At 41.2% G+C, this 17,499-nt stretch overlaps 1 long non-coding RNA gene across 1 annotated transcript in view; it reads left to right on the top strand.

Annotated features, from left to right (window-relative positions):
* The first annotated feature begins 10,715 nt into the window (after positions 1-10,715).
* The window catches only part of LOC122458014, a 52,197-nt gene continuing 45,413 nt past the window's right edge, over positions 10,716-17,499 (top strand). Inside the window, exon 1 of the long non-coding RNA XR_006277830.1 lies at positions 10,716-10,937. This is a non-coding gene — a long non-coding RNA (uncharacterized LOC122458014). The remainder of the gene's footprint in view (positions 10,938-17,499) is intronic.

The raw sequence follows: 17,499 nt of genomic DNA, 5'->3' as shown, positions 1-17,499 counted from the left end.
GGTAAGAGTGACACACACACACACAGAGTGATGGAGATAAAAGAGAGGGGACTGAGAGTGAAATTGGAAAAATGGAGAGGGAGAAAGAGAAAAAGATATTAACAATGAAAAAATATAGGCAAGGTGGAAAGAAAGGAAGTGCTCAGAAAAAGCAATTTCTTGGCAAGGTTTTTTTTGGAAATAAAGACCTGTTGAATAAGACCTGGATGTCATCTATCCCCTCTGCCATTCAATTCAATTTTCAAACTGACTTGTAATTGATGTAAATTAACACATTTTATTTTATTTTATTTTATTTCACCAAATGTTTTTAAACAGCATCTGTCCTATGGTCAGAACTACTTATATACAAACATTTAAAATATACACAGCTGGAACAAAAAACTCTAATATACGAGTTATTTTAGTTATTTTAGTCAGGCCTGAGAAATGAACCTCTAAGTCACAAAATATAAATTGCCCAACCAAGTAACCTCCATCTGAACACCCCAAATCCCTTAGCCTACCACCACAGCAAAAGTCTGGGGAAACTGATATGCCTTGCAGGATTTTTTTTTTTTTTTTAGGTCAATGAATTTGGGATGTGTTGGCCAATGGCCAGTCAGTGGGAAAGCTACTCTCTGGTGCCTTTCATGCAGGAAGGGTTCTCTGCCCATTGTGAGTGGCTGCAGGTGTGTCACTGGGCCTTGTGGCCTATGATATTGAAGGCATTTGCTAGATCTAAAAGAATCACCATGGACTCTTAATCCTCATTTGTCACAAGGAGGAGATCACATGCCACATTTGGTCAGTTTGTTGCGTGACATTGGCAATAATCAACACATGCCTCAAAAATCACTGGCTCCAGATATGTGCACATCTTCTATCAGATATGCCCATTAAAATATATAAATCCTGACCAAATGCTAACATTTATAATGAAACAAAGTTCCAAACCCTAATTACAGACAAAGCAAATTATCCCTTCCTGTAAAGGAAACCAGATCCTATACTTATCTTCCATCCACAGTCAGGATTCTACTCACCTCCTCCTACACAATCTTGTTACAGTGTGTATGGTTTCATGTTCTCTGTGTATATAAAATCTCCCCACTGAATTTTCCACTGCATGCATCCGATGAAGTGAGCTGTAGCTCACGAAAACTTATGCTCAAATAAATTTGTTAGTCTCTAAGGTGCCACAAGTACTCCTTTTCTTTTTGTGGATACAGACTAACACAGCTGCTACTCTGAAGCCAGTCCCTAACATAATTTCCCTCTATGATTAACGTTTTCTCCCCCTTTCTGCATTTCCTTCTCAATTTTCATTCTAATCCCTCCATTCTCTGCCATTCTTTGTCCCTTCAGTTCCTTTTCTGTCGGGGTGTCATAGCTTCCCTTTTCCCTCCAGGTGGTGGGAAGGTAGGAGGAGAGGAAGGTGGAGAGGGTATTCCTAACTGGACACTTCTTTTCACATCAGTTGAAAATGATGCTGCTGCTCCTGCCCCTCCTGGCCTCAAAACTCACCAGATTCACTTGCCTGGTGAGTCGTCATTTCACCATTCATTGAGAAGAGAGGAAGCATAGGGGGTGAGGACAGGTCCATCCTTAAGCTGTAAGGAGTAGACATGTTCTCTCTCCTCCTAACAGAGCAGGGGAAGCTGTGCTGCCTGTGAACCACTTAACTTTAACCTCTGGTATTATGGGTTAAAAGTAGCATAATGGGAAAAACTGAAGAAAGTTTGAGAAGTCTCCACTGGGAATTTTTGCAGCAGGAACAAAGTGGGAAATGAGCCTGTGTTTTAAGAGGTGTGGTTTTTGTTTACACACTCGAGGATTAGATGAAGGACCCAGTACATCAGTGCTTCAATTAGTCTACTTCTGTTAACTTCCCCACTGACTTCACTCTCAAATGCATTTATTTTGTAATCCAGGACCACAGCCAGTCTTAAGTCAATTCAGAGCTCTTCCTTTTCTTCCACACAAGCTTTGCAAGAGCTGATCTTTCAGCTGTCTGTTTGCTGATGGTCTGCTGGTGCTGTGCCAAATAGTCTGTGAGGCGTCTTCCTGTTCTGCTTTTGCATGAAGCATCATAGCTCTTCTGAGGCCAAATACATTTTTATAATGAAGCAGTCTCTAAAATCTTAGCAATCTATGACTGAAAATGATTTCTTTGGAGGTGCACAGTCAAGGTGTGTATGTTTTGTTAATTATGTTGGGGCTCAATTAAGCATCTTCCCAGGCTGATGCAACAGTGGAGGGAAGATGTAGACACACCTTTGAGCATCACTACCCAGAGATGCAATATCTTTGGAAGGAATATTGTCTCCTGAATGGCTGGGAGGGAAAGCATTTGCAAAGTAGATTTTGCAGCTCCTTGAGAAAGGTGTATCAAGTGTTTAATCTCTCCACCCGTCTCCCATTCACAGCATAGGCATTCTGGCATGCAGGGAGTAGGGTCATGCCAAAAATGGGAACACTGCACACACAGCTAACTAGCCCCCTACTTTGCACATCAACACTCCGAAAAACAGATCATGCCAGATACCTGCATGCATCTGTGGGCCAAGTATTAGGTGCCAGTACAATACACTCTGCGGGGGCAGCACACAGTAATTTGCCCTTAATGTGTTGCTCTGTTTGGAATATTTTATTTACAGTCTGAAAAATCCATTATTTCCCCTACTGATGTTTCCCCTTTGGCAAGCTTCCCCACTATTTCTTTCTGTTTCAAAAAGAGCTTGAAATTAAAATAGCTGTTTTGTTTTGTTTACTTCAGTGTTTCTTCACCAGCATGGGCACAGATTTTGGAACACAACCTGTTTAACTGCTGCAAGGCAACACAGAGAACATGTGACTGTAAAATATTTGTTTTGTCTTACTACAATTGGGAGGACTGGGGCAGCAGCAGGAGATGGATCAGGTGAGAGTGCATGGGTTAAGACTGCCTGGGGCATGCAATAATGATGAGAAACACAGGGAAAAGGTTTATTTGAAACATGGTTCTTTTCAGTGGGTCTTATTTAATCCCTTGCCATAGAAGATAAGCACCTCACCACCTTTAATGAATTTATCCTCACAACACCCATATGAGGTAGGGCATTCTACAGAGAGGGAACAGAGGTACAGACAGGATAAGTGATTTGAGTTCAAGGTTACAGAAGAGATCTGCAGTAGAGCAGGGATTTGAACCCAGGACTACCAACTCCTGGGTTAATGACCTAACCACTGTATCTTCCTTCTTTTCTATCAAGGATGCCAGAAAGGCAGACCTGTATCTTCAGAATATGCCCTCTGAATATTGAATATTGTCACCCATGATCTGAAGATCCTTTCTCAAGATATGATATGACTTGTGAGACCCCTGGGCCTCTGCCTTATCTGGAGCACCCACTCTTCGGTGCTTAGTATTAGACCCATTGTTTATAGACACTACACTATCTTATTCAAATCTCATAGTGTCCCAACTATAGTCCCTTGTGCTCAGGTCTGAAAATTTATTGGTGAGTCAATTATCCACCACTCTCCTCTGGTCCCCATCTTAGCCCTAGTAAAATCTATCTTTATCAGGAGCAACTTACCTAAAACCAAGTTGCACTCTTCCTTAAGAATGCTTAGAGCCATAAATACCACTTGCACCTGTTGTTGGGGATACAACAGCTCAATTTAGTGGCGCAGACTCTTTGAAAATGTAGCCCTGATTATAAGAATTTTAGTGTATTTCACAGCTTTTTTTCTTTATTATTGTGCAGTACTGTGTAATTACTCATTTACTATAAATTGTTGAACTAAAAATGTTACTTAAAAGGTAGTTATTTTCTTGTCATATTCCATTCAGTTATCATCTCATATGAAATCTTTCAAATTTACTTGACCTAAGTAAAGGTAGAAGAGCATGAATTTGTGATGGGAACTCTAACTGAACTCTCTTGTTTTTCCACTTTACATTTTGTCTCATATATGTTTTGACCTTTATTGAACAATTCAAGTTTGGGTTTTTTATATTTTATTCATCAAATGAAAAAGTTATTTTAGTTTCTACAATTAAATTGAAGTCCTCTAAACATTTTTATTTGTTAGCTTGATGCTTTTTTATTTTTATAATTTCCTGGAAGAGAAATTTAGAGTAAAAGCTTGCTTAGAATTTTATTTCAGTCCAATCTGGAATACTTACATAAGTAGATATGGATAGGCAGGATGATAGAAATTTTGTGACCATTGACTTCCTGTCTTGCTTGTGCTGGTACATTAGCCTTTATCAAAGTTGGAAGAGCAGTTACAACATAGCCACTGTAGGTATTAGATCGATAGCTGGCAAACAGCCTGAAGGTCAGATAAAGTACTTAGGCAGGCAGTTTGCCAGGCTAAAGAGATGTCAAGAAAATCAATTAGACTCTAAAGAAAGAGCAGCAAGCTAACTAAAAAAATTCAATCTGGAAAGTCTCTCTATATTTCAAAGGTGGCTTATTAGCATTAGCGATATCTTTATCTCTTTAATGAAATTACATTTGCTAAGCGATTAAAACCAGACTCGAGTCATACAAGGCTAATGCAAAAATGATTGTAAACACCTGTACAATACCAGATTAAATCTCTATCAGTTGTAGCTATTTCTAATCAAGCTACTTTCAGGGTACAACGTTACATCACATTCGATTAATTTGTTCTCCTCTCTTATTGATTACTTTACCTAAGCATTTGGCGTGCCCAAGTACTTTCTCAGTTGAGTGGTAATGGAAAGCATAGACTTAGAGTTTGTCTAGTGGTGCCAGGTAGTTTACTTAGGAAATTATAGCTGGCTGTCTGTAGTCAATAAATAGATGGGAAATTCAGAACTGATTGTTTTTAATACTCCCTTCTGCCCTACCACCACATCAAAAGAAATTAGCATAAACCTCACTGGGTAGTGGGTAGAAATATTATTACAATGTATAGGTATTTCCTAGCAAAACCTTTTGTTTATAAAGACTTTCTCTCAAATGTTGGACAGATGACATGACAATATTTCTATAATACCTCTGTGACCATTCCTGAGAATATTACACAAGACAGAAAGGCTATAAGGATTTATAGCAGTAGATCCGTTCCTTTGGAACATACAGTATTTCTACACAATTATGTTTGGCACTTAGGTATTTCTTAAGTGAGAAAAATGTTGCTATATATTGTTACTTAAGGAAAAACTGTGTCATTTATTCCTTACTTAATTATTGGCAAAACATATAACACCCTCCTGCCAGCCAATCATTCTGCACAAAGCTTGAGTAATCAGGCTTAGCACAGGGATTTCCAAGGAAATTGTGGATGTAGGAGTGTAAGTTAGCAGGCAGGCCATAGGACTGCAGAACAGCCTTTTTGTATCTCTACTATAGATCATGCTACTGCCATGCTGCACCCTTTATCCAAAGTATAATTGAAGATACAGAAGCCTGGCTTGCGCTCAACCCTTACATGCTGGAAGCTGCTACCTGTATATGCCAAAGTCTAAAAGCTGAAGGAAGACAAGCTTGGAATAGAAATAAGGTGCACGTTTTTAACACCAAAGGTATAATAATAACACCTAGCTTTTATATAGTGCCATTCACCAATTGATCTTATGGCACTTTACAAAGGAGGCCAGTATCATTATCCCCACTTTACAGATGTGGAAACTGAGGCCCAAGGTGGTGAAGTGACTTGTCCAAGGTCATACAGCAAGGTGCCACGGGTACTCCTTTTCTTTTTGCGAATACAGACTAACACGGCTGCTACTCTGAAACCTGTCATTATGCAAGGCACTGAATTTAGCCGTATAAAGTGGAAATCTGTCAACTTAATGAAAAAACTCGCACAGATACAGACAGACATCATCTTCCTCTCCAAATGCAAACAGATGGACATCATACCGAAAGGACTGAAGGTAAAAAATCCATTACAATCTACATACCACACAGACTATGCTGACAGCTTGTGCTACACACTCTCAAAGAAACTGCGGAACCACCTGATCAACATCCTCTACAGCAAACAGGGAAAGATTAAGAATGAGCTCTCAAAACTGGATACTCTCATCAAGAACCAACCTTCCACACAAACTTCCTCGTGGCTGGACTTTACAAAAACTAGACAAGCCATTTACAAAACACACTTTGATTCTCTACAAAAGAAAAAGGACACTAAGCTATCTAAACTACTATATGCCACAAGGGGCCACAACAATGGTTCCCGTAACCCACCCAGCAATATTGTTAATCTATCCAACTATACTCTTAGCCCAGCAGAAGAATCTGTCCTATCTCGGGGCCTCTCCTTTTGCCCCTCCACCCCCACGAACATGATACAGTTCTGTGGTGACCTAGAATCCTATTTTCGACGTCTCAGACTCAAGGAATATTTCCAACACACCTCTGACCAACATATTAACCCACAGAGACCTTCCTGCCAACACTACAAAAAGAAAGATTCTGGGTGGACTCCTCCTGAAGGTCGAAACAGCAGCCTGGATTTCTACATAGACTGCTTCCGCCGACGTGCACGAGCTGAAATTGTGGAAAAGCAGCATCGCTTACCCCATAACCTCAGCCATGCAGAACACAGTGCCATCCACAGCCTCAGAAACAACTCTGACATCATAATCAAAAAGGCTGACAAAGGAGGTGCTGTCGTCATCATGAATAGGTCGGAGTATGAACAAGAGGCTACTAGGCAGCTCTCCAACACCACTTTCTACAAGCCATTACCTTCTGATCCCACTGAGAGTTACCAAAAGAAACTACAGCATTTGCTCAAGAAACTCCCTGAAAAAGCACAAGAACAAATCCGCACAGACACACCCCTGGAGCCCCGACCTGGGGTATTCTATCTGCTACCCAAGATCCATAAACCTGGAAATCCTGGACGCCCCATCATCTCAGGCATTGGCACCCTGACAGCAGGATTGTCTGGCTATGTAGACTCCCTCCTCAGGCCCTTCGTTACCAGCACTCCCAGCTATCTTCGAGACATCACTGACTTCCTGAGGAAACTACAGTCCATTGGTGATCTTCCTAAAAACACCATCCTAGCCACTATGGATGTAGAAGCCCTCTACACCAACATTCCACACAAAGATGGACTACGAGCCGTCAGGAACAGTATCCCCGATACTGTCACGGCTAACCTGGTGGCTGAACTTTGTGACTTTGTCCTGACCCATAACTATTTCACATTTGGTGAAAATGTATACCTTCAAATCAGCGGCAGTGCGATGGGTACCCGCATGGCCCCACAGTATGCCAACATTTTTATGGCTGACTTAGAACAACGCTTCCTCAGCTCTCGTCCCCTAATGCCCCTACTCTATTTGCGCTACATTGATGACATCTTCATCATCTGGACCCATGGAAAAGAAGCTCTTGAGGAATTCCACCATGATTTCAACAATTTCCATCCCACCATCAACCTCAGCCTGGACCAGTCCACACAAGAGATCCACTTCCTGGACACTACGGTGCTAATAAGCGATGGTCACATAAACACCACCCTATATCGGAAACCTACTGACCGCTATTCCTACCTACATGCCTCTAGCTTTCATCCAGATCATACCACTCGATCCATTGTCTACAGCCAAGCGCTACAATATAACCGCATTTGCTCCAACCCCTCAGACAGAGACAAACAACTACAAGATCTCTATCATGCATTCCTACAACTACAATACCCACCTGCTGAAGTGAAGAAACAGATTGACAGAGCCAGAAGAGTACCCAGAAGTCACCTACTACAGGACAGGCCCAACAAAGAAAACAACAGAACGCCACTAGCCATCACCTTCAGCCCCCAACTAAAACCTCTCCAACGCATCATCAAGGATCGACAACCTATCCTGAAGGACGACCCATCACTCTCACAGATCTTGGGAGACAGACCAGTCCTTGCTTACAGACAGCCCCCCAATCTGAAGCAAATACTCACCAGCAACCACACACCACACAACAGAACCACTAACCCAGGAACCTATCCTTGCAACAAAGCCCGTTGCCAACTCTGTCCACATATCTATTCAGGGGATACCATCATAGGGCCTAATCACATCAGCCACACTATCAGAGGCTCGTTCACCTGCGCATCTACCAATGTGATATATGCCATCATGTGCCAGCAATGCCCCTCTGCCATGTACATTGGCCAAACTGGACAGTCTCTACGTAAAAGAATGAATGGACACAAATCAGACGTCAAGAATTATAACATTCAAAAACCAGTTGGAGAACACTTCAATCTCTCTGGTCACTCGATCACAGACCTAAGAGTGGCTATACTTCAACAAAAAAGCTTCAAAAACAGACTCCAACGAGAGACTGCTGAATTGGAATTAATTTGCAAACTGGATACAATTAACTTAGGCTTGAATAGAGACTGGGAATGGATGAGTCATTACACAAAGTAAAACTATTTCCCCATGGTATTTCTCCCTCCCACCCACCACCCCCCACTGTTCCTCTGATATTCTTGTTAACTGCTGGAATTAGCCTACCTTGCTTGTCACCATGAAAGGTTTTCCTCCTTCCCCCCCCCTGCTGCTGGTGATGGCTTATCTTAAGTGATCACTCTCCTACAGTGTGTATGATAAACCCATTGTTTCATGTTCTCTGTGTGTGTGTATATAAATCTCTCCTCTGCTTTTTCCACCAAATGCATCCGATGAAGTGAGCTGTAGCTCACGAAAGCTTATGCTCTAATAAATTTGTTAGTCTCTAAGGTGCCACGGGTACTCCTTTTCTTTTTGCGAATACAGACTAACACGGCTGCTACTCTGAAACCTGTCATACAGCAAGGCAGTGGCTGAACCTGGAATAACACTCAGGTAGGATTTTGTCCCCAGTGTATGGTACAGAGAACTTCAATATAAGCTGCTTCATCCTGCCACCTCCTGGAATGCATTCCTCCGTGGACATAAGTACATGAGTGTGTGGCATAAGAGTTTTATCAGCATGCCTTTGGAATGGTCATTGTATTGGTCATCCAGAAAGATGTTTGCTAATGAGACTGATATATGCTCATTATTAGGAGGTGAACCAATTTTAGACAATTTTAGAGAAAAGTCCAGGTTTGTCCTTGTATGCACAATGCTATCTTATACTACACAAATAGATACTATATAAATTAATTAGCTTTGTGATATGTATCCATCAATATGAAGGAAGAAAACTCCATGGAGAAAGTTAGAACATAGGGCTGTTGCAGTTCAACAAATATAGCAAAACAGGAGTGATAATGATTCTAGAACACACTGCGTGGAATCTTGGGATAGCATTTGAAGAGATAAATATATAGTCTCCTCTTCCTTCACCAACAACAAGTGAAGGGCTGCTAACTGACATGAGTCTCAGGAGGGAAAAAAGGTGCCATTTTTTTTCTCACTTCCACACCTTCTAGTCTACATTATTTCTTTTTGCTTGATAAAGAAAATAAATATAAGCTCCTGCACTAAAGTTTTCAGACTGTGCACCCATTCATATCAGTATCCAAAGCAATACATCTGCTAAGAAGATCTTAGAAGCTAAATAACCTCCTTTCCCTTTTTGATTGTGAACTATATGAAGACAAGAAATCTAACATTTAGAAACAAAAAATACTCTTGAAACTGTCAAAGAAACATTACAGCTTACAGTTAAAACAGACCTTAGCTTCTGTTCAGAAGCTTACCAGATGACTGGGGAACTAAAGTGAAGTGTATGGGAAAACCAGACATAAAAATAACAACAGTAGGAATCTGGGCCAACACACACACAAAAAATAATAAAAAAAAATACAGCTTTTTTGTCATGGCTATCTGATTAGGGGCTTCAGCTATTTCTTCCCTTTGTGTTCATATTCCTGTTTAGATGTGCTGTGTGAAATCACCCAGTGATGCCATCATATGGCATTATGTTTTAATACATCCAGGTTCTACTCTGTGTTCTGTTGTTTTTCTCAGATGCAAAGGGATATATTCAGTTCCACTACTGCTTAAGTAGCACAGGGACTTACTATTGTAGGTTTACTCAAATAAAATTTGCTACTTTTTTCCATAGACCAGTGACTGAGGTACTTTCCTTCAATGGTAGGCACCCAAGTTCAAATCCTTTCTCCTCATCAAGCAGAGGGGAAGATTGAATGCAGGTCTCTAATATGCTAGGTGAGTACCCTAATCACTAAGCTAAAGCTCATTAGGAGGGAGATATTACTCCCTCTGCCCTTGTTGTGAATCATTTGCTTGCTTTTGTCAAAAGACCCGGAAGTCAAAACAGATTTTTTTTGGCTCAAAATGTTTTGATTTAAAATTTTTCCTGTCAGTAATGCCAAAACATTTCAATTTGAATTTTTTTTTGGCTTTTCAATTCACTAACATTTTTTTAAATTTTGTGGTTGTTTTAGGTTTGACCCAAAAAGATTATTTTTTAAAACTGCCAGCAAACCGCAAAATGCATTATTTGCCCAGATCTAGTAATAACCCACAAGAAACACTCCTGTATTGAATACTAATGCATATTAATTTATTGGAGTAAAATTGATTTGTAAGCTTAAATCAAATATTTTTATCTACTCACCAATAAGTGATTCTAAGGAATATAGCTATAGGATAGAATCCAGTTTTAGTCTTGACTGTTTTCTAGGATTCAAGTGCCTAAATGTATCTGCCACTAGGGCTGGCTCTCTGAAGAGGTCAGGCACCAGCCTCCCTCTGACAGGCTCCGCTAAAGAGACTAAGCCAACCCAGATCCACCTGTGTGGATGGTTAATTGGATAAGTAGATGAGAGAGATTGAGAGAAACTAAAGAGAAAGAAAAGAAAATGCAAACCCCTCTGGCCAGGGGCAGACCTTGCGCAAGTAAGGGAAGGATTGCAGTCCTCTCCAGGCAGCCGAGAAGTCTGAGCCCTTATAGCAGAAGGAGCTGCTGTTGGAACTCAGAGACTTTTATTTTGGGATTTTTAAGTTTTGCCTGAGCTCTGAGGTAAGAGCCTTTAAACCACTGTGCAAGTGCCTTTTTCAGAAGGCCTTATTAAATGGAGATCTACTGCTGTAAAGTAGAGTGTTTGGCTTCTCTTTGACCAGGCTGTTAAAGTGACCTGATTCTTACCACATCAAGGGAGAAACTGAGGCAAACCACAACAGAGCAACACTCAACCACCAGGAGGTGCTCAGGAGGTGATGGTGGCCTTTTAAAAGTGTCAGACCCAGAATATAGAATAAATGGCTATCCTTATTCTGCAGTTAGGGCAATCATTACTCATGCTGCCCTTAGCAAAACTGAACAGCTAAAATATAAAATCTGGAGAGCTCTTTCTATAAGAGTCCATTTAATGTGTTGGGTATTTTCTGGATTAACACAACTTCACTAAGAAATATCTTGATTATTGGATGCTGTCAGCTGTAGATAAAGAACTTATTTATCTTCTAGGATAGGAAGCCAGTATTTTAAGGCTACAGAGTTTATAACAAAAGGGGCCACCTTTTATGGCTTTGGAAATCTGATTAAATGATCTTAAATGAGAAAGCTTGGCTAGTTTAAGAGGGATTTAGTCAGCTCTTTTTATATTAAAAACTTCATGCTAACTCTTTCCAACACAGAATTGCTAGTGATAAGTTAACTAGTGAATACTGCATATAGTCCTGTTTTTCCAGCACTAACTGCTTTGCATGTAATTCAGCTTTGTACAGTATCATGGGTGGTTTGGGTGGTGTCTGATGCTGGACTTCATCAGTGATCACAAAGCTACAAGAATAGGCATAAGAATATTCAATAAGACTTAGCTATCTAGTCAATATTGAAATGGCAGAAAATAACCATTGCTCTCCAAAAAGCAAGATGGGGATTAGATACAGCACTAATGTGTTTGAATGTCTCCGTCTACAGTAAAGCATACATAATTTATCTTTATTATTCTCATAGCCTTATAAAAGCCTCAGTCATGGAACAGGAGCCCATTGTGCTAGGTGCTGTACAAACTCAGAACTAAAAGACAGTTGCTGCCAATGTTAGACAATGTTGTTTAGCTAACATTTATATTTTAGGGCAGAAAAAAAGATATAAGGCTCCTGCAGTACCAATTATGTCATTTTATTGGCTGCTCTGTTTCCTATTTGGTAACATACTATATTGCCATATGAAGCCAATGTGTTTTTTTAAAAAAATCGTTTATTGAGATTTAAGTAATAAGAAACACCCATAGAGAAAGCTCTATGCACCCTTATGATTAAACTTAAAATCACAAAAGTTTACCATCCAGCAGCAAAAAAGAAGCATATACAAATAATCCTGAAGGACGAGCCATCGCTCTCTCAGATCTTGGGAGACAGACCAGTCCTTGCTTACAGACAGCCCCCCAATCTGAAGCAAATACTCACCAGCAACCACACACCACACAACAGAACCACTAACCCAGGAACCTATCCTTGCAACAAAGCCCGTTGCCAACTCTGTCCACATATCTATTCAGGGGACACCATCATAGGGCCTAATCACATCAGCCACACTATCAGAGGCTCGTTCACCTGCGCATCTACCAATGTGATATATGCCATCATGTGCCAGCAATGCCCCTCTGCCATGTACATTGGCCAAACTGGACAGTCTCTACGTAAAAGAATGAATGGACACAAATCAGACGTCAAGAATTATAACATTCAAAAACCAGTTGGAGAACACTTCAATCTCTCTGGTCACTCGATCACAGACCTAAGAGTGGCTATACTTCAACAAAAAAGCTTCAAAAACAGACTCCAACGAGAGACTGCTGAATTGGAATTAATTTGCAAACTGGATACAATTAACTTAGGCTTGAATAGAGACTGGGAATGGATGAGTCATTACACAAAGTAAAACTATTTCCCCATGGTATTTCTCCCTCCCACCCCACCCCCCACTGTTCCTCTGATATTCTTGTTAACTGCTGGAATTAGCGTACCTGCTTGTCACCATGAAAGGTTTTCCTCCTTCCCCCCCCTGCTGTTGGTGATGGCTTATCTTAAGTGATCACTCTCCTTACAGTGTGTATGATAAACCCATTGTTTCATGTTCTCTGTGTGTGTGTATATAAATCTCTCCTCTGTTTTTTCCACCAAATGCATCCGATGAAGTGAGCTGTAGCTCACGAAAGCTTATGCTCTAATAAATTTGTTAGTCTCTAAGGTGCCACAAGTACTCCTTTTCTTTTTGCGAATACAGACTAACACGGCTGCTACTCTGAAACCTGTGATTATGCAAGGCACTGAATTTAGCCGTATAGAGTGGAAATCTGTCAACTTCATGAAAAAACTCGCACAGATACAGACAGACATCATCTTCCTCTCCAAATGCAAACAGATGGACATCATACCGAAAGGACTGAAGGTAAAAAATCCATTACAATCTACATACCACACAGACTATGCTGACAGCTTGTGCCACACACTCTCAAGGAAACTGCGGAACCACCTGATCAACATCCTCTACAGCAAACAGGGAAAGATTAAGAATGAGCTCTCAAAACTGGATACTCTCATAAAGAACCAACCTTCCACACAAACTTCCTCGTGGCTGGACTTTACAAAAACTAGACAAGCCATTTACAAAACACACTTTGATTCTCTACAAAAGAAAAAGGACACTAAGCTATCTAAACTACTATATGCCACAAGGGGCCACAACAATGGTTCCCGTAACCCACCCAGCAATATTGTTAATCTATCCAACTATACTCTTAGCCCAGCAGAAGAATCTGTCCTATCTCGGGGCCTCTCCTTTTGCCCCTCCACCCCCACGAACATGATACAGTTCTGTGGTGACCTAGAATCCTATTTTCGACGTCTCAGACTCAAGGAATATTTCCAAAACACCTCTGACCAACATATTAACCCACAGAGACCTTCCTGCCAACACTACAAAAAGAAGGATTCTAGGTGGACTCCTCCTGAAGGTCGAAACAGCAGCCTGGATTTCTACATAGACTGCTTCCGCCGACGTGCACGAGCTGAAATTGTGGAAAAGCAGCATCGCTTACCCCATAACCTCAGCCGTGCAGAACACAGTGCCATCCACAGCCTCAGAAACAACTCTGACATCATAATCAAAAAGGCTGACAAAGGAGGTGCTGTCGTCATCATGAATAGGTCAGAGTATGAACAAGAGGCTACTAGGCAGCTCTCCAACACCACTTTCTACAAGCCATTACCCTCTGATCCCACTGAGAGTTACCAAAAGAAACTACAGCATTTGCTCAAGAAACTCCCTGAAAAAGCACAAGAACAAATCCGCACAGACACACCCCTGGAGCCAGGACCTGGGGTATTCTATCTGCTACCCAAGATCCATAAACCTGGAAATCCTGGACGCCCCATCATCTCAGGCATTGGCACCCTGACAGCAGGATTGTCTGGCTATGTAGACTCCCTCCTCAGGCCCTTCGTTACCAGCACTCCCAGCTATCTTCGAGACACCACCGATTTCCTGAGGAAACTACAGTCCATTGGTGATCTTCCTAAAAACACCATCCTAGCCACTATGGATGTAGAAGCCCTCTACACCAACATTCCACACAAAGATGGACTACAAGCCGTCAGGAACAGTATCCCCGATACTGTCACGGCTAACCTGGTGGCAGAACTTTGTGACTTTGTCCTGACCCATAACTATTTCACATTTGGTGACAATGTATACCTTCAAATCAGCGGCACTGCGATGGGTACCCGCATGGCCCCACAGTATGCCAACATTTTTATGGCTGACTTAGAACAACGCTTCCTCAGCTCTCGTTCCCTAATGCCCCTACTCTACTTGCGCTACATTGATGACATCTTCATCATCTGGACCCATGGAAAAGAAGCTCTTGAGGAATTCCACCATGATTTCAACAATTTCCATCCCACCATCAACCTCAGCCTGGACCAGTCCACACAAGAGATCCACTTCCTGGACACTACGGTGCTAATAAGCGATGGTCACATAAACACCACCCTATATCGGAAACCTACTGACCGCTATTCCTACCTACATGCCTCTAGCTTTCATCCAGATCATACCACTCGATCCATTGTCTACAGCCAAGCGCTACGATATAACCGCATTTGCTCCAACCCCTCAGACAGAGACAAACACCTACAAGATCTCTATCATGCATTCCTACAACTACAGTACCCACCTGCTGAAGTGAAGAAACAGATTGACAGAGCCAGAAGAGTACCCAGAAGTCACCTACTACAGGACAGGCCCAACAAAGAAAACAACAGAACGCCACTAGCCATCACCTTCAGCCCCCAACTAAAACCCCTCCAACGCATCATCAAGGATCGACAACCTATCCTGAAGGACGAGCCATCGCTCTCTCAGATCTTGGGAGACAGACCAGTCCTTGCTTACAGACAGCCCCCCAATCTGAAGCAAATACTCACCAGCAACCACACACCACACAACAGAACCACTAACCCAGGAACCTATCCTTGCAACAAAGCCCGTTGCCAACTCTGTCCACATATCTATTCAGGGGATACCATCATAGGGCCTAATCACATCAGCCACACTATCAGAGGCTCGTTCACCTGCGCATCTACCAATGTGATATATGCCATCATGTGCCAGCAATGCCCCTCTGCCATGTACATTGGCCAAACTGGACAGTCTCTACGTAAAAGAATGAATGGACACAAATCAGACGTCAAGAATTATAACATTCAAAAACCAGTTGGAGAACACTTCAATCTCTCTGGTCACTCGATCACAGACCTAAGAGTGGCTATACTTCAACAAAAAAGCTTCAAAAACAGACTCCAACGAGAGACTGCTGAATTGGAATTAATTTGCAAACTGGATACAATTAACTTAGGCTTGAATAGAGACTGGGAATGGATGAGTCATTACACAAAGTAAAACTATTTCCCCATGGTATTTCTCCCTCCCACCCCACCCCCCACTGTTCCTCTGATATTCTTGTTAACTGCTGGAATTAGCCTACCTGCTTGTCACCATGAAAGGTTTTCCTCCTTCCCCCCCCCGGCTGTTGGTGATGGCTTATCTTAAGTGATCACTCTCCTTACAGTGTGTATGATAAACCCATTGTTTCATGTTCTCTGTGTGTGTGTATATAAATCTCTCCTCTGTTTTTTCCACCAAATGCATCCGATGAAGTGAGCTGTAGCTCACGAAAGCTTATGCTCTAATAAATTTGTTAGTCTCTAAGGTGCCACAAGTACTCCTTTTCTTTTTGCGAATACAGACTAACACGGCTGCTACTCTGAAACCTGTGAAAAAAAAATACATGGATAGCACATAGAGAAAGAAGCACAGAACTGCAATCCAACCCGTGTGACCAGAGGAGCCATGGCATACGTCAGTCCATTATCCAAATCTTTACCCCTTTTCCTCAGAGAAGACCAGGGTTTACAATGTTAGTCAGTCTTATGTGTACTAAAGTTATGCGAGCTGGTAGCTCATTATTTGGTGTTTTTCTTAAAGCCCCAGCTCCTGGATTCATGCCCTCATGATTGCAGAGAAAAGAATAAATGTGAATCTTAAAAGGTTCCTGAAATAGAAGGCAAATAAAAAAATGGTACATAATTTTTTTAAAAAAATCTTATAGTTTGGGGCATATCTCATGAGTTTTGAATGTTTGGGATTGGCAATATTGCATTTAGACTAGAGTACTTAGGCTTCTCATGACTCTTCCCACATTTTCATAGACCACAACCTGGGTGGTAACAAAATGGCATTGCAATTTGCTCTACAGCTTTCCTAGCAGTAAGTTGTCATGATTTGTTTCTAGCTAAACCATTCTCGGCAAAGGGTGATGTGTCCCCAAAATACCTGTGAAGTATCTGGTTATCCACTGGGAGTTAGGAGAGCTTTTTCACTGACCTGTTGCGTGACCTCAGGCAAATCAGTTCCCCTGTCTGCAACTCATTTTCCCCATTAATAAGGAAAACTGATGACAGTTGCCCACCTTAAAGAGAGTAGTCCTTGTATTCAAGGAAACATGGATAATTTAAAGGTGTGGCAGCCAGATAGAGCCCCATGTGGATTTATTTGCAAAAATAATGGTAAAATTTGCAAAAGTAACCAAAATAACATGAGTAATATTTTGTAATTCAATAGAAATTTCCATCCCTGCATCTCCAAACACTTTACAAACATTAATTGAATTTCATGACACCCCTCTGAAATAATTATCCTGTCCATTTTACAGATGAGGAAATTGAATCACAGAAAAGTTAGGCGACTTGCACAAAGCCTTGCAGCAAGTTAACGTCCAAAATGTCTACTGAAATATTTTTAAAGCAAAAGTAACTCAGCGTTTTTATACAATATTCAAATAATCATAGGTATCTAAGAGGGGTTAAAATAAGAACTTACTTAGCAAAAGTATTTCCCTCTCCCATGGACTGGTCCTTATCTGATCTTTAAAGGAATGTTTTTATTTTTGATAGGAAGGAAAAGGATGCACTTCTGTATTGTAATTTTCACTTTTAAAATATTACAGTATATTTTTTCCATTAGCAAAAATAATAGCCTTCCAATTTCCCAGTAAAATGTTCTGTCATGTTAT

The sequence above is a fragment of the Dermochelys coriacea genome, chromosome 11, assembly GCF_009764565.3.
Source record: "Dermochelys coriacea isolate rDerCor1 chromosome 11, rDerCor1.pri.v4, whole genome shotgun sequence".
In the NCBI taxonomy this organism is placed as follows: domain Eukaryota; kingdom Metazoa; phylum Chordata; order Testudines; family Dermochelyidae; genus Dermochelys; species Dermochelys coriacea.
This window is presented reverse-complemented; position numbering and strand designations above follow the sequence as displayed.